Below are 14797 nucleotides of genomic sequence, written 5' to 3'. Positions count from 1 at the left end.
AGGTTCCACCAACTGTACCCCGGCTTACCTAATGAGGGCAAGACCTGGTAAGTTACCTGTTGACCTGGAAATGGGAGTCCTGACACCCGAGGACACTTCACCAGAAACAGACTGGGACACAGAGAGGCAGCAGCAGTACCGGAGAGTACAGGAGAGCGTGGAGCGAAGTCTCTGTCAGGCTAGGGAAAGACAAGAGAAAACTTACAACCAGTATGCTCCCGCTGTTCCCCTGGTACCCGGAGAGCAGGTCTTGAAGAGGAAGAGACGGCTCCACAAGTTGGACGACCAGTGGGAGAAGGACCCGTACACCGTACTGCCCTCAAGCCACGAAAACCCGAAGGTCTGTACCATCAGTAAAGACGGAGGGGAAACCACAGCCATTGTATCCCGGGACCACCTGAAGAAGTGTCCCGAACAACTGAGGAACCCTGAAGAGGAACAAGAAGACCATCGACCCGTAGAGGAAAGGGAAGATATGGTTAGTACCGTGCTCGGGGACTTCCCTCGGTCTTGGACTCAAGTCAATGGTGCAGTTGTGGTACCCGTACTCACCTTCCTCCAACCATCATCCCAAGAACCTACGGAGCAACCGGTAGAGCTGGAAGAACAGCCGGTCCAGGAGGCAGAAGACTCTACACAAGCAGACCCGGAAAATCAACCCTCTGCTTATAGTGAGCATGTCATACCCCTAGTGAGCCAGAGGGCCCATGGACAGCTGCCCAGTTTACCCTTGGCAGCTCCTACACCCTGTAGTTCAGGGCCAGACAGTCAGCTCCGTAGGTCCACTAGGGCCACTAGAGGCCAGCTACCCGCACATTGGAGGATCTAAATGTTTAAGCTATCTTATAATGTTTACTTGTTTATAGTTGCTTGTGTATAATTTTGTGTTTCTAGTTCTTTTTAGGAGTCCTTGGTGGATTTACCGGGAATCCTTGTACATAGTTGGAGCGTAACCCAGGATGGACTAAAGACTGTTAAGGACTCGGGGCAGGACAGGCCCCTACCTGGTTACGTCTCCCTGTTTTGGTGAAATGGACACCTTGCTTTTCAAAACTGCACCCGGTTGCGGACACGCCGTAACCATCTTATGTGTTTTTCTTATTGTATTGTCATTGTTATACCTTGTTATGTTTTTCTAAAAAAAAAAATATGTTTAGTCCCGGAGTACTAAATTTCACTAGGGGGGAATGTGACACCCCAGGGGTCTGGTTGCCACAGTAATAGAGATATTACGTCTGAGAGCAGGTGGGAGGTCCTTTGGTCAGGGATCCTGTGCATGCCACACCTCCTGCCCAGTCTTGGGAGGGGAAGGACTTCCCCTATATAAACCCGGGGCTGAGGCAGAGTTAGTGAGAAAGAAGACAGAACAAGAGTAGAGAAGAGAAGCAGCATAGCAAGAAACATCAGGAGCTCTGTGGGGAGCAGTGTTACAACGAGTCAGGGGCTGGCAGCTACAGAGCTCGCCCTGACTGAGAAGATTTCTTACCGGACCCGGAGTCCGAGGCTGTGGGGACTAACTCCTACCCAGCAGCAGAAACCGTCCGGCAGAGGATTTCAGGTCCTCTGGCCCAGAAGCCCGAAGGCACGGTCACACGCGTGGGACCAGCACCGCCATCGTGGAGCGGAAGCCATTAGAAGGCCCCGAGTCACCGGCCATACGGGTGAGCACCACACGGTACACTCAGGGACGTGGGCTACTTATTCCCGCCTCTAGCAAGGTAGCCAGAAGAGTACAGTTAGTTGGGAAGGCCTACAACTCCGCCTGGCCAGGGGAGATCCCATCTGCTCAAGGACTGACCAGGCCCCTATCACTAGCAAGTACTCCGGGAGGGTCTATCTTTGTCACCAGTAAAGACCCTGAACTACACCGCACCGTCTCTGAGTGGTTCCTGCTACCCCCATCATCCACGTCGGCTGCCCTGAGGCCATACCCCTCCCGTTGGGGGTTATACCATCCACGCTGCACCATCCTTCCACCGGCCTCAGCGGTCTGCCCTGCAGCGGCAGCTCCATAGCTGCATTCAACGGGTGGCGTAGTCACCAACCATCTACTGCTAGTACATCGCCGCTCAGTTTGACTCCCTGGGCGCGGACCGGGTCGCCGCCACGAGACTACAACCCTCAAGAGATCCGGCTCCGGGTAAGCTCCCGCGTGCGCAACGCAGCGCGACACAGGCCCAGGGGCGCGTCATAAGCATTATGAAATTCTATTTAGACACTGTTGACATCATGCTGCAACAACTGACATCAATATCTACTTCTTATCCTGCAGTATTAATCACAATCTTGTAGTAGTCTAGCATCAGGCTTTAGGTCTGTAAGGATAAACCTTCAATAAATGTCAGCTGTCTTTTTATTTTATCTCAATTTTTTTCTTTTCAACCCCATTCCACATACAGAAACATGTGTTTTTAAGGAAAAAACACTTTCCTATTATAACCAATGAGAAACAGTTATTATCACATTTAACTACAGGTATGCAATAAACATTTAGATGGGTCATCCGGCATCATTCACGTCCACATTGGAGGAGAGCGGTGCCGATGATATTACAAGTCTACCCCACTCACCTGTCTAGATGCATGCTCAATATATTATATTAGGAAATGGGGTCATAATGTCATCGGCACCGTACAACTCCATTGCAGAGGAGAACAGCACCATATAACCCCTACGTTTGCTTTGCTGTTTCATACTTATTTCCAAAATTTTTGTTGGGGGAATAAGGACAGCCCACTCTGCAACGTCCACTTTTGGGTGAGTTTTAAATAAACCCTGTACCTTTCTGTACAGAAAGCCCCAAATTTGCCATGATTTTGTCTAAAAATTGGGGATAATGCAGGCAAAATCAGGACATGGGACCCCTGAACTTGTTAGGGAGGGCCCTATTCATCAAGACTGGCGATTTTTTCGCTGGTCATGATGAGGGGGCATGCTGGAGTCAGACACTTCTGATTCATGAAGAGGTGCACATCTCTTCATGAATCCGGAGCGCCTGATGAGTAACGTGCGCCTCCATGTGCCACGCCAGAAATCTCATTACAGTTGGGGACTGGAGTGAGATTTTTGTAGTAGGAAATGCCACAATTCGTCTTCAATTAGATGATGTGTGATGTCATGCCCCCATTGTTCCCCTGCCCCGTTGGCAGAGCTGAGAGAAACTGGCGTGAAAATACCAAAAGTCTCAAAATTTTTGTCGTAATTCCAAGTTGCATCAAACTTCTGCAACTTTTCAAAGCTTTTATACCACTATTTTTGGCAAAAAAGCTTTGATAAATTGGAGCCTGTGTGTCTCAAAAGTGAAATAGGTGAAGGTTTTCTGTATGTTTCTTATAGATCGCAAGAATTATTATTACTATTATTTCTTGGTGACCAAAATCAGATTTCAGTTACATCCATTGAAAGTAGAGAGACCATTCTAATTTTTAGAAAGCAAACTGTTATCACCAAAGTCAGGCGTCCAACCAGGAATAAAGGGATAAAACAAATTTATCTTTCGTATCTTCCATGGTACTTAAGTGATTTGTAATGAAATCATCAAGTTTTTACTTGGCTATTCGTTCCATTACAGCATGAAGTGCAGGCACGTAATGGGCATTTGTGCATCACTTGCTGCGTTAATCAGTTCCTGGCAGTAAACATATCAGATACAGCTCCGGGCATGAACATCTTCCTGGGGTCCTCTATTAGCGCCCCTCACAGACATGTCTGGAGCTGATACAAGATATGTAGGAAGACCTGCAATAACTCCGAACATTATCTCATTCCTGTTATATAATGTGGACGAAGAGAATGTCACTTTTAAAGGGCCCCAACACTATGGCAAAACATAGCCTAGAAGGTTAAATATACATAGCTTTTTATCACAGTACAGCTTTTTTATAATATAGAGTTTCTGATTGAGGTCATGATCTAGAGCAGTGTTGGCGGACCTATGGCACGTGTGCCACAGGGGGCACGCACTAGCGCTCCTCGACCTAGACCGGGCCCGGCGGGTGAGGACTGAGGCTGCCGATGCCAGCCCCTACTTCAGCTAGATGTGCATTATAGCTGAAGTGTATTGCAGCGCACAAACTAACCAGGCCCGTGCGCTGCAATACACACTGCCAGGAGCTTACGTCAGCGTACAAGCGACTGGGCGCATGGCAGTGACGTCATGCGCCCCGTCGCTAGGACCCTGGAGTCAGCTGCCGGCTACAGGAGAGGACGCCGCGAGGGAGAGGAAGGAAGGTGAGTAGGAGTGTTTATTATATTTATGTTTGGATGTGATGACCAGCGGCGCCAGCAGAGGGGGGAGGAGGCAGCATATATACATGGATTGGGGGGAGGAGGCAGCATATATATGCATGGATATGGGGGAGGAGGCAGCATATATACATGGATTGGGGGGAGGAGGCAGCTTATATACATGGATTGGGGGGAGGAGGCAGCATATATACATGGATTGGGGGGAGGAGGCAGCATATATACATGGATATGGGGGAGGAGGCAGCATATATACATGGATTGGGGGGAAAGGCAGCATATATACATGGATTGGGGGGAGGAGGCAGCATATATACATGGATTGGGGGGAGGAGGCAGCATATATACATGGATTGGGGGGAAAGGCAGCATATATACATGGATTGGGGGGAGGAGGCAGCATATGTACATGGATTGGGGGGGAAAGGCAGCATATATACATGGATTGGGGGGAGGAGGCAGCATATGTACATGGATTGGGGGGGAAGGCAGCATATATACATGGATTGGGGGGAGAGGCAGCATATATACATGGATTGGGGGGAGGAGGCAGCATATATAAATGGATGGGGGGGAGGAGGCAGCATATATACATGGATTGGGGGGAGGAGGCAGCATATATACATGGATTGGGGGAAGGAGGCAGCATATATACATGGATTGGGGGGAAAGGCAGCATATATACATGGATTGGGGGGAGGAGGCAGCATATATACATGTATTGGGGGGAGGAGGCAGCATATATACATGGATTGGGGGGAGGAGTCAGCATATATACACGGATTGGGGGGAAAGGCAGCATATATACATGGATTGGGGGGAGGAGGCAGCATATATACATGGATTGGGGGGAGGAGGCAGCATATATACATGGATTGGGGGGAAAGGCAGCATATATACATGGATTGGGGGGGGAGGCAGCATATATACATGGATTGGGGGAAGGCAGCATATATACATGGATTGGGGGGAGGAGGCAGCATATATACATGGATTGGGGGGAGGAGGCAGCATATATACATGGATTGGGGGAAGGAGGCAGCATATATACATGGATTGGGGGGAAAGGCAGCATATATACATGGATTGGGGGGAGGAGGCAGCATATATACATGGATTGGGGGAAGGAGGCAGCATATATACATGGATTGGGGGGAAAGGCAGCATATATACATGGATTGGGGGGAGGAGGCAGCATATATAGATGGATTGGGGGGAGGAGGCAGCATATATACATGGATTGGGGGGAAAGGCAGCATATATACATGGATTGGGGGGAGGAGGCAGCATATATACATGGATTGGGGGAAGGCAGCATATATACATGTATTGGGGGAAAGTCAGCATACATACATGTATTGGGGGGAAAGGTAGCATATATACATGTTTTGGGGGAAAGGCAGCATATATACATGTATTGGGGGGAAGGCAGCATATATACATGTATTGGGGGGAAGGCAGCATATATACATGTATTGGGGAAAGGCAGCATATATACATGTATTGGGGGGAAAGGCAGCATATATACAATGATTGGGGGGGAAGGTAGCATATATACATGTATTGGGGGAAAGGCAGCATATATACATGTATTGGGGGAAAGGCAGCATATATATATGTATTGGGGGAAAGGCAGCATATATACATGTATTGGGGGGAAGGCAGTATATATACATGGATTGGGGGGGAAAGGCAGCATATATACATGGATTAGGGGGAAAGGCAGCATATATTCAAGTATTGGGGAAAGGCAGCATATATATATGTATTGGGGGGGAGGCAACATATATACATGTATTGGGGGGAAAGGTAGCATATATATATGTATTGGGGGAAAGGTACCATATATACATGTATTGGGGGGAAGGCAGCATATATACATGTATTGGAGGGAAAGGCAGCATATATACATGTATTGGGGGAAAGGTAGCATATATGCATGTATTGGGGGAAAGTCAGCATATATACATGTATTGGGGGAAAGGTTGCATATATACATGTATTGGGGGAAAGGCAGCATATATACATGTATTGGGGAAAGGCAGCATATATACATGTATTGGGGGGAAAGGCAGCATATATACATGTATTGGGGAAAGGCAGCATATATACAGTGCCTACAAGTAGTATTCAACCCCCTGCAGATTTAGCTGGTTGACACATGCAGAATTAACTTGGCATTGTGACATTTGTACTGTAGATCAGCCTGGAAGTGGGAAATGCACTGCAGCAAATTTTGTTTTTGTTTTTTTTTTGTTTGTTTTTTTAAAACGTAAAAAGTTAATTCAGAGTGTCATTTATTATTCAACCCCTCAAACCACAAGAATTCTGTTTGGTCCCCCTAAAGTATTAAGAAGTAGTTCAGGCACCAAGAATAATGAGCTTCACATGTGTGGATTAAAGATCTCTTTTGCCAGCCTTTTCTGACTATTTAAGACCCTCCCCAAACTTGTGAACAGCACTCAGACATGGTCAACATGGGAAAGACAAAGGAGCATTCCAAGGCCATCAGAGACAAGATCGTGGAGGGTCACAAGGCTGGCAAGGGGTACAAAACCCTTTCCAAGGAGTTGGGCCTACCTGTCTCCACTGTTGGGAGCATCATCCGTAAGTGGAAGGCTTATGGAACTACTGTTAGCCTTCCACGGCCAGGACAGCCTTTGAAAGTGTCCTCCCGTGCCGAGGTCAGGCTTGTCCGAAGAGTCAAGGCTAACCCAAGGACAACAAGGAAGGAGCTCCGGGAAGATTTCATGGCAGTGGGGACATTGGTTTCAGTCAATACCATAAGTAACGTACTCCACCGCAATGGTCTCCGTTCCAGACGAGCCCGTAAGGTACCTTTACTTTCAAAGCGTCATGTCAAGGCTCGTCTACAGTTTGCTCATGATCACTTGGAGGACTCTGAGACAGACTGGTTCAAGGTTCTATGGTCTGATGAGACCAAGATCGAGATCTTTGGTGCCAACCACACACGTGTCGTTTGGAGACTGGATGGCACTGCATACGACCCCAAGAATACCATCCCTACAGTCAAGCATGGTGGTGGCAGCATCATGCTGTGGGGCTGTTTCTCTGCCAAGGGGCCTGGCCATCTGGTCCGCATCCATGGGAAGATGGATAGCACGGCCTACCTGGAGATTTTGGCCAAGAACCTCCGCTCCTCCATCAAGGATCTTAAGATGGGTTGTAATTTCATCTTCCAACAAGACAACGACCCAAAGCACAGAGCCAAGAAAACCAAGGCCTGGTTCAATAGGGAAAAAGTCAAGGTGTTGGAGTGGCCTAGTCAGTCTCCTGACCTTAACCCAATTGAAAACTTGTGGAAGGAGCTCAAGAATAAAGTCCACATGAGACACCCAAAGAACCTAGATAACTTGGAGAAGATCTGCATGGAGGAGAGGGCCAAGATAACTCCACAGACCTGTGCCGGCCTGATCAGGTCTTATAAAAGACGATTATTAGCTGTAATTGCAAACAAGGGTTATTCCACAAAATATTAAACATAGGGGTTGTATAATAATTGACCCACACTTTTATGTTTAAAATTTAGTAAAATTCAACTGAGCAACATAACTTTTTGGTTTGTAAGATTTATGCTTCTGTTCATAAAACCTACTCTCGTTTGCAGTTTAAAGGCTCTAACTTATTTGCATCTTATCAAACCAGCTAAATCTGCAGGGGGTTGAATACTACTTGTAGGCACTGTACATGTATTGGGGGGAAAGGTTGCATATATACATGTATTGGGGGAAAGGCAGCATATATACATGTATTGGGGAAAGGCAGCATATATACATATATTGGGGGGAAAGGCAGCATATATACATGTATTGGGGAAAGGCAGCATATATACATGTATTGGGGAAAGGCAGCATATATACATATATTGGGGGGAAAGGCAGCATATATACATGTATTGGGGAAAGGCAGCATATATACATGTATTGGGGAAAGGCAGCATATATACATATATTGGGGGGAAAGGCAGCATATATACATGTATTGGGGAAAGGCAGCATATATACATGTATTGGGGAAAGGCAGCATATATACATATATTGGGGGGAAAGGTTGCATATATACATGTATTGGGGGAAAGGCAGCATATATACATGTATTGGGGAAAGGCAGCATATATACATATATTGGGGGGAAAGGCAGCATATATACATGTATTGGGGAAAGGCAGCATATATACATATATTGGGGGGAAAGGCAGCATATATACAATGATTGGGGGGAAGGCAGCATATATACATGTATTGGGGGAAAGGCAGCATATATATATGTATTGGGGAAAGGCAGCATATATACAATGATTGGGGGGAAGGCAGCATATATACATATATTGGGGGGAAAGGCAGCATATATACATGTATTGGGGAAAGGCAGCATATATACATATATTGGGGGGAAAGGCAGCATATATACATGTATTGGGGAAAGGCAGCATATATACATATATTGGGGGGAAAGGCAGCATATATACAATGATTGGGGGGAAGGCAGCATCTATACATGTATTGGGGGAAAGGCAGCATCTATGCATGTATTGGGGGAAAGGCAGCATATATACATGTATTGGGGGAAAGGCAGCATATATATATGTATTGGGGGAAAGGCAGCATATATACATGTATTGGGGGAAAGGCAGCATATATATATGTATTGGGGGAAAGGCAGCATATATACATGTATTGGGGGAAGGCAGTATATATACATGGATTGGGGGGGAAAGGCAGCATATATACATGGATTGGGGGGAAAGGCAGCATATATACATGTATTGGGGAAAGGCAGCATATATACATGTATTGGGGGGAGGCAGCACATATACATGTATTGGGGGGAAAGGCAGCATATATACATGTATTGGGGGGAAAGGCAGCATATATACATGTTTTGGGGGGAAAGGCAGCATATATACAATGATTGGGGGGGAAGGCAGCATATATAGATGGATTGGGGGGAAAGGCAACATATATACATGTATTGGGGGGAAAGGCAACATATATACATGTATTGGGGGGAAAGGTAGCATATATACATGTATTGGGGGGAAGGCAGCATATATACATGTATTGGGGGAAAGGCAGCATATATACATGTATTGGGGGGAAGGCAGCATATATACATGTATTGGGGGGAAAGGCAGCATATATACATTTATTGGAGGGAAAGGCAGCATATATACATGTATTGGGGGGAAGGCAGCATATACACATGTATTGGGGGAAAGGTAGCATATATACATGTACTGAGGAAAGGCAGCATATATACATGTATTGGGGGGAAAGGCAGCATATATACATGTATTGGGGGAAAGGCAGCATATATACATGTATTGAGGAAAGGCAGCATATATACATGTATTGGGGGGAAAGGCAGCATATATACATGTATTGAGGAAAGGCAGCATATATACATGTATTGGGGGAAGGCAGCATATACACATGTATTGGGGGAAAGGCAGCATATATACATGTATTGGGGGAAAGGCAGCATATATACATGTATTGGAGGGAAAGGCAGCATATATACATGAATTGGGGGAAAGGCAGCATATATACATGTATTGGAGGGAAAGGCAGCATATACACATGTATTGGGGGAAAGGTAGCATATATACATGTACTGAGGAAAGGCAGCATATATACATGTATTGGGGGGAAAGGCAGCATATATACAATGATTGGGGGGGAAGGTAGCATATATACATGTATTGGGGGAAAGGCAGCATATATATACATGTATTGGAGGGAAGGCAGTATATATACACGGATTGGGGGGAAAGGCAGCATATATACATGTATTGGGGGGAAGGCAGCATATATACATATATTGGGGGGAAAGGCAGCATATATACATGTATTGGGGGAAAGGCAGCATCTATGCATGTATTGGGGGAAAGGCAGCATATATACATGTATTGGGGGAAAGGCAGCATATATATATGTATTGGGGGGAAGGCAGCATATATACATGTATTGGGGGAAAGGCAGCATATATATATGTATTGGGGGAAAGGCAGCATATATACATGTATTGGGGGGAAGGCAGTATATATACATGGATTGGGGGGGAAAGGCAGCATATATACATGGATTGGGGGGAAAGGCAGCATATATACATGTATTGGGGAAAGGCAGCATATATACATGTATTGGGGGGAGGCAGCATATATACATGTATTGGGGGGAAAGGCAGCATATATACATGTATTGGGGGGAAAGGCAGCATATATACATGTTTTGGGGGGAAAGGCAGCATATATACAATGATTGGGGGGGAAGGCAGCATATATAGATGGATTGGGGGGAAAGGCAACATATATACATGTATTGGGGGGAAAGGCAACATATATACATGTATTGGGGGGAAAGGTAGCATATATACATGTATTGGGGGGAAGGCAGCATATATACATGTATTGGGGGAAAGGCAGCATATATACATGTATTGGGGGGAAGGCAGCATATATACATGTATTGGGGGGAAAGGCAGCATATATACATGTATTGGATGGAAAGGCAGCATATATACATGTATTGGGGGGAAGGCAGCATATACACATGTATTGGGGGAAAGGTAGCATATATACATGTACTGAGGAAAGGCAGCATATATACATGTATTGGGGGGAAAGGCAGCATATATACATGTATTGGGGGAAAGGCAGCATATATACATGTATTGAGGAAAGGCAGCATATATACATGTATTGGGGGAAGGCATCATATATACATGTATTGGGGGAAAGGCAGCATATATACATGTATTGGGGGAAAGGCAGCATATATACATGTATTGAGGAAAGGCAGCATATATACATGTATTGGGGGAAGGCAGCATATACACATGTATTTTGGGAAAGGCAGCATATATACATGTATTGGGGAAAGGCAGCATATATACATGTATTGGGGGGAAAGGCAGCATATATACATGTATTGGGGGAAAGGCAGCATATATACATGTATTGAGGAAAGGCAGCATATATACATGTATTGGGGGAAGGCAGCATATACACATGTATTTTGGGAAAGGCAGCATATATACATGTATTGGGGGAAAGGCAGCATATATACATGTATTGGGGGGAAAGGTAGCATATATACATGTATTGGGGGAAAGGCAGCATATATAACATGTATTGGGGGAAAGGCAGCATATATATACATGTATTGGAGGGAAGGCAGTATATATACACGGATTGGGGGGAAAGGCAGCATATATGCATGTATTGGGGAAAGGCAGCATATATACATGTATTGGGGAAAGGCAGCATATATACATGTATTGGGGGGAAGGCAGCATATATACATGTATTGGGGGGAAAGGCAGCATATATACATGTATTGGGGAAAGGCAGCATATATACATGGATTGGGGGGAAAGGCAGCATATATACATGTATTGGGGAAAGGCAGCATATATACATGGATTGGGGGGAAAGGCAGCATATATACATGGATTGGGGGAAGGCAGCATATATACATGTATTGGGGGAAAGGCAGCATATATACATGTATTGGGGGGAAAGGCAGCATATATACATGTATTGGGGGAAAGGCAGCATATATACATGGATTGGGGGGAAAGGCTGCTTATATGCATGTATTGGGGGGGAGGCAGCATATAAACATGTATTGCGGGAAAGGCAGCATATATACATGTATTGGGGGGAAGGCAGCATATATACATGTATTGGGGGGAAAGGCAGCATATATACATGTATTGGGGGGAAAGGCAGCATATATACATGTATTGGGGGAAAGGCAGCATATATACATGTATTGGGGGAAAGGCAGCATATATACATGGATTGGGGGGAAAGGCTGCTTATATACATGTATTGGGGGGGAGGCAGCATATAAACATGTATTGCGGGAAAGGCAGCATATATACATGTATTGGGGGGAAGGCAGCATATATACATGTATTGGGGGGAAAGGCAGCATATATACATGTACTGGGGGGAAGGCAGCATATATACATGGATTGGGGGGAAAGGCTGCTTATATACATGTATTGGGGGGGAAGGCAGCATATATACATGTATTGGGGGAAAGGCAGCATATATACATGTATTGGGGGGAAAGGCAGCATATATACATGTATTGGGGGGAAAGGCAGCATATATACATGGATTGGGGGGAGGAGGCAGCATATATACATGGATTGGGGGGAGGAGGCAGCATATATACATGGATTGGGGGGAAAGGCAGCATATATACATGGATTGGGGGGAGGAGGCAGCATATATACATGGATTGGGGGGAAAGGCAGCATATATACATGTATTGGGGGGAAAGGCAGCATATATACATGGATTGGGGGGAGGAGGCAGCATATATACATGGATTGGGGGGAGGAGTCAGCATATATACACGGATTGGGGGGAAAGGCAGCATATATACATGGATTGGGGGGAGGAGGCAGCATATATACATGGATTGGGGGGAGGAGGCAGCATATATACATGGATTGGGGGGAAAGGCAGCATATATACATGGATTGGGGGGAGGAGGCAGCATATATACATGGATTGGGGGGGGGAGGCAGCATATATACATGGATTGGGGGAAGGCAGCATATATACATGGATTGGGGGGAGGAGGCAGCATATATACATGGATTGGGGGAAGGAGGCAGCATATATACATGGATTGGGGGGAAAGGCAGCATATATACATGGATTGGGGGGAGGAGGCAGCATATATACATGGATTGGGGGAAGGAGGCAGCATATATACATGGATTGGGGGGAAAGGCAGCATATATACATGGATTGGGGGGAGGAGGCAGCATATATACATGGATTGGGGGGAGGAGGCAGCATATATACATGGATTGGGGGGAAAGGCAGCATATATACATGGATTGGGGGGAGGAGGCAGCATATATACATGGATTGGGGGAAGGCAGCATATATACATGTATTGGGGGAAAGTCAGCATATATACATGTATTGGGGGGAAAGGTAGCATATATACATGTTTTGGGGGAAAGGCAGCATATATACATGTATTGGGGGGAAGGCAGCATATATACATGTATTGGGGGGAAGGCAGCATATATACATGTATTGGGGAAAGGCAGCATATATACATGTATTGGGGGGAAAGGCAGCATATATACAATGATTGGGGGGGAAGGTAGCATATATACATGTATTGGGGGAAAGGCAGCATATATACATGTATTGGGGGAAAGGCAGCATATATATATGTATTGGGGGAAAGCCAGCATATATACATGTATTGGGGGGAAGGCAGTATATATACATGGATTGGGGGGGAAAGGCAGCATATATACATGGATTAGGGGGAAAGGCAGCATATATTCAAGTATTGGGGAAAGGCAGCATAAATATATGTATTGGGGGGGAGGCAACATATATACATGTATTGGGGGGAAAGGTAGCATATATATATGTATTGGGGGAAAGGTACCATATATACATGTATTGGGGGGAAGGCAGCATATATACATGTATTGGAGGGAAAGGCAGCATATATACATGTATTGGGGGAAAGGTAGCATATATGAATGTATTGGGGGAAAGTCAGCATATATAAATGTATTGGGGGAAAGGTTGCATATATACATGTATTGGGGGAAAGGCAGCATATATACATGTATTGGGGAAAGGCAGCATATATACATGTATTGGGGGGAAAGGCAGCATATATACATGTATTGGGGAAAGGCAGCATATATACATGTATTGGGGGGAAAGGTTGCATATATACATGTATTGGGGGAAAGGCAGCATATATACATGTATTGGGGAAAGGCAGCATATATACATGTATTGGGGGGAAAGGCAGCATATATACAATGAGTGGGGGGAAGGTAGCATATATACATGTATTGGGGGAAAGGCAGCATCTATGCATGTATTGGGGGAAAGGCAGCATATATACATGTATTGGGGGAAAGGCAGCATATATATATGTATTGGGGGGAAGGCAGCATATATAAATGTGTGGCACCCCAGGGGTCTGGTTTCCACAGTAACAGCAATGTTATGTCTGAGAGCAGGTGGGAGGTCTCTTGGTCAGGAATCCTATGCATGCCACACCTCCTGCCCAGTCCTGGGAGGGGAAGGACTTCCCCTATATAAACCTGGGGCTGAGGCAGAGTTAGGGAGAAGAGTAGAGAGAAGAAGAGAAGCAGTAATAGGAAAGAAAGATCAGGAGCTCTGTGGGAGTCGTGCTAAGAGGAGGTCAGGGCTGGAAGCTGTAGAGCTCGCCCTGATTGAAGATTTCTTACCGGACCCGGAGTCCGAGGCTGTGGGGACTAACTCCTACCCAGCAGCAGAAACCGACCGGCAGGGGATTTCAGGTTCTCTGGCCCAGAAACCCGAAGGCTCGGTCACAAGAGTGGGACCAGCACCGCCGTCGTGGAGCGGAAGCTACTAGAAGGCCCTGAGTCACCGGCCATACGGGTGAGCACCACACGGTACACTCAGGGACGTGGGCTACCTTTACCCGCCTCTAGCAAGGTAGCCAGAAGAGTACAATTAGTTGGGGAGGCCTACAACTCC

This window comes from Phyllobates terribilis, unplaced genomic scaffold, assembly GCF_046119375.1.
Source record: "Phyllobates terribilis strain yellow unplaced genomic scaffold, ASM4611937v1 Scaffold_9__5_contigs__length_417890890, whole genome shotgun sequence".
Classification (NCBI taxonomy): Eukaryota; Metazoa; Chordata; class Amphibia; order Anura; family Dendrobatidae; genus Phyllobates; species Phyllobates terribilis.
Note: the sequence above shows the minus strand (reverse complement) of the source record.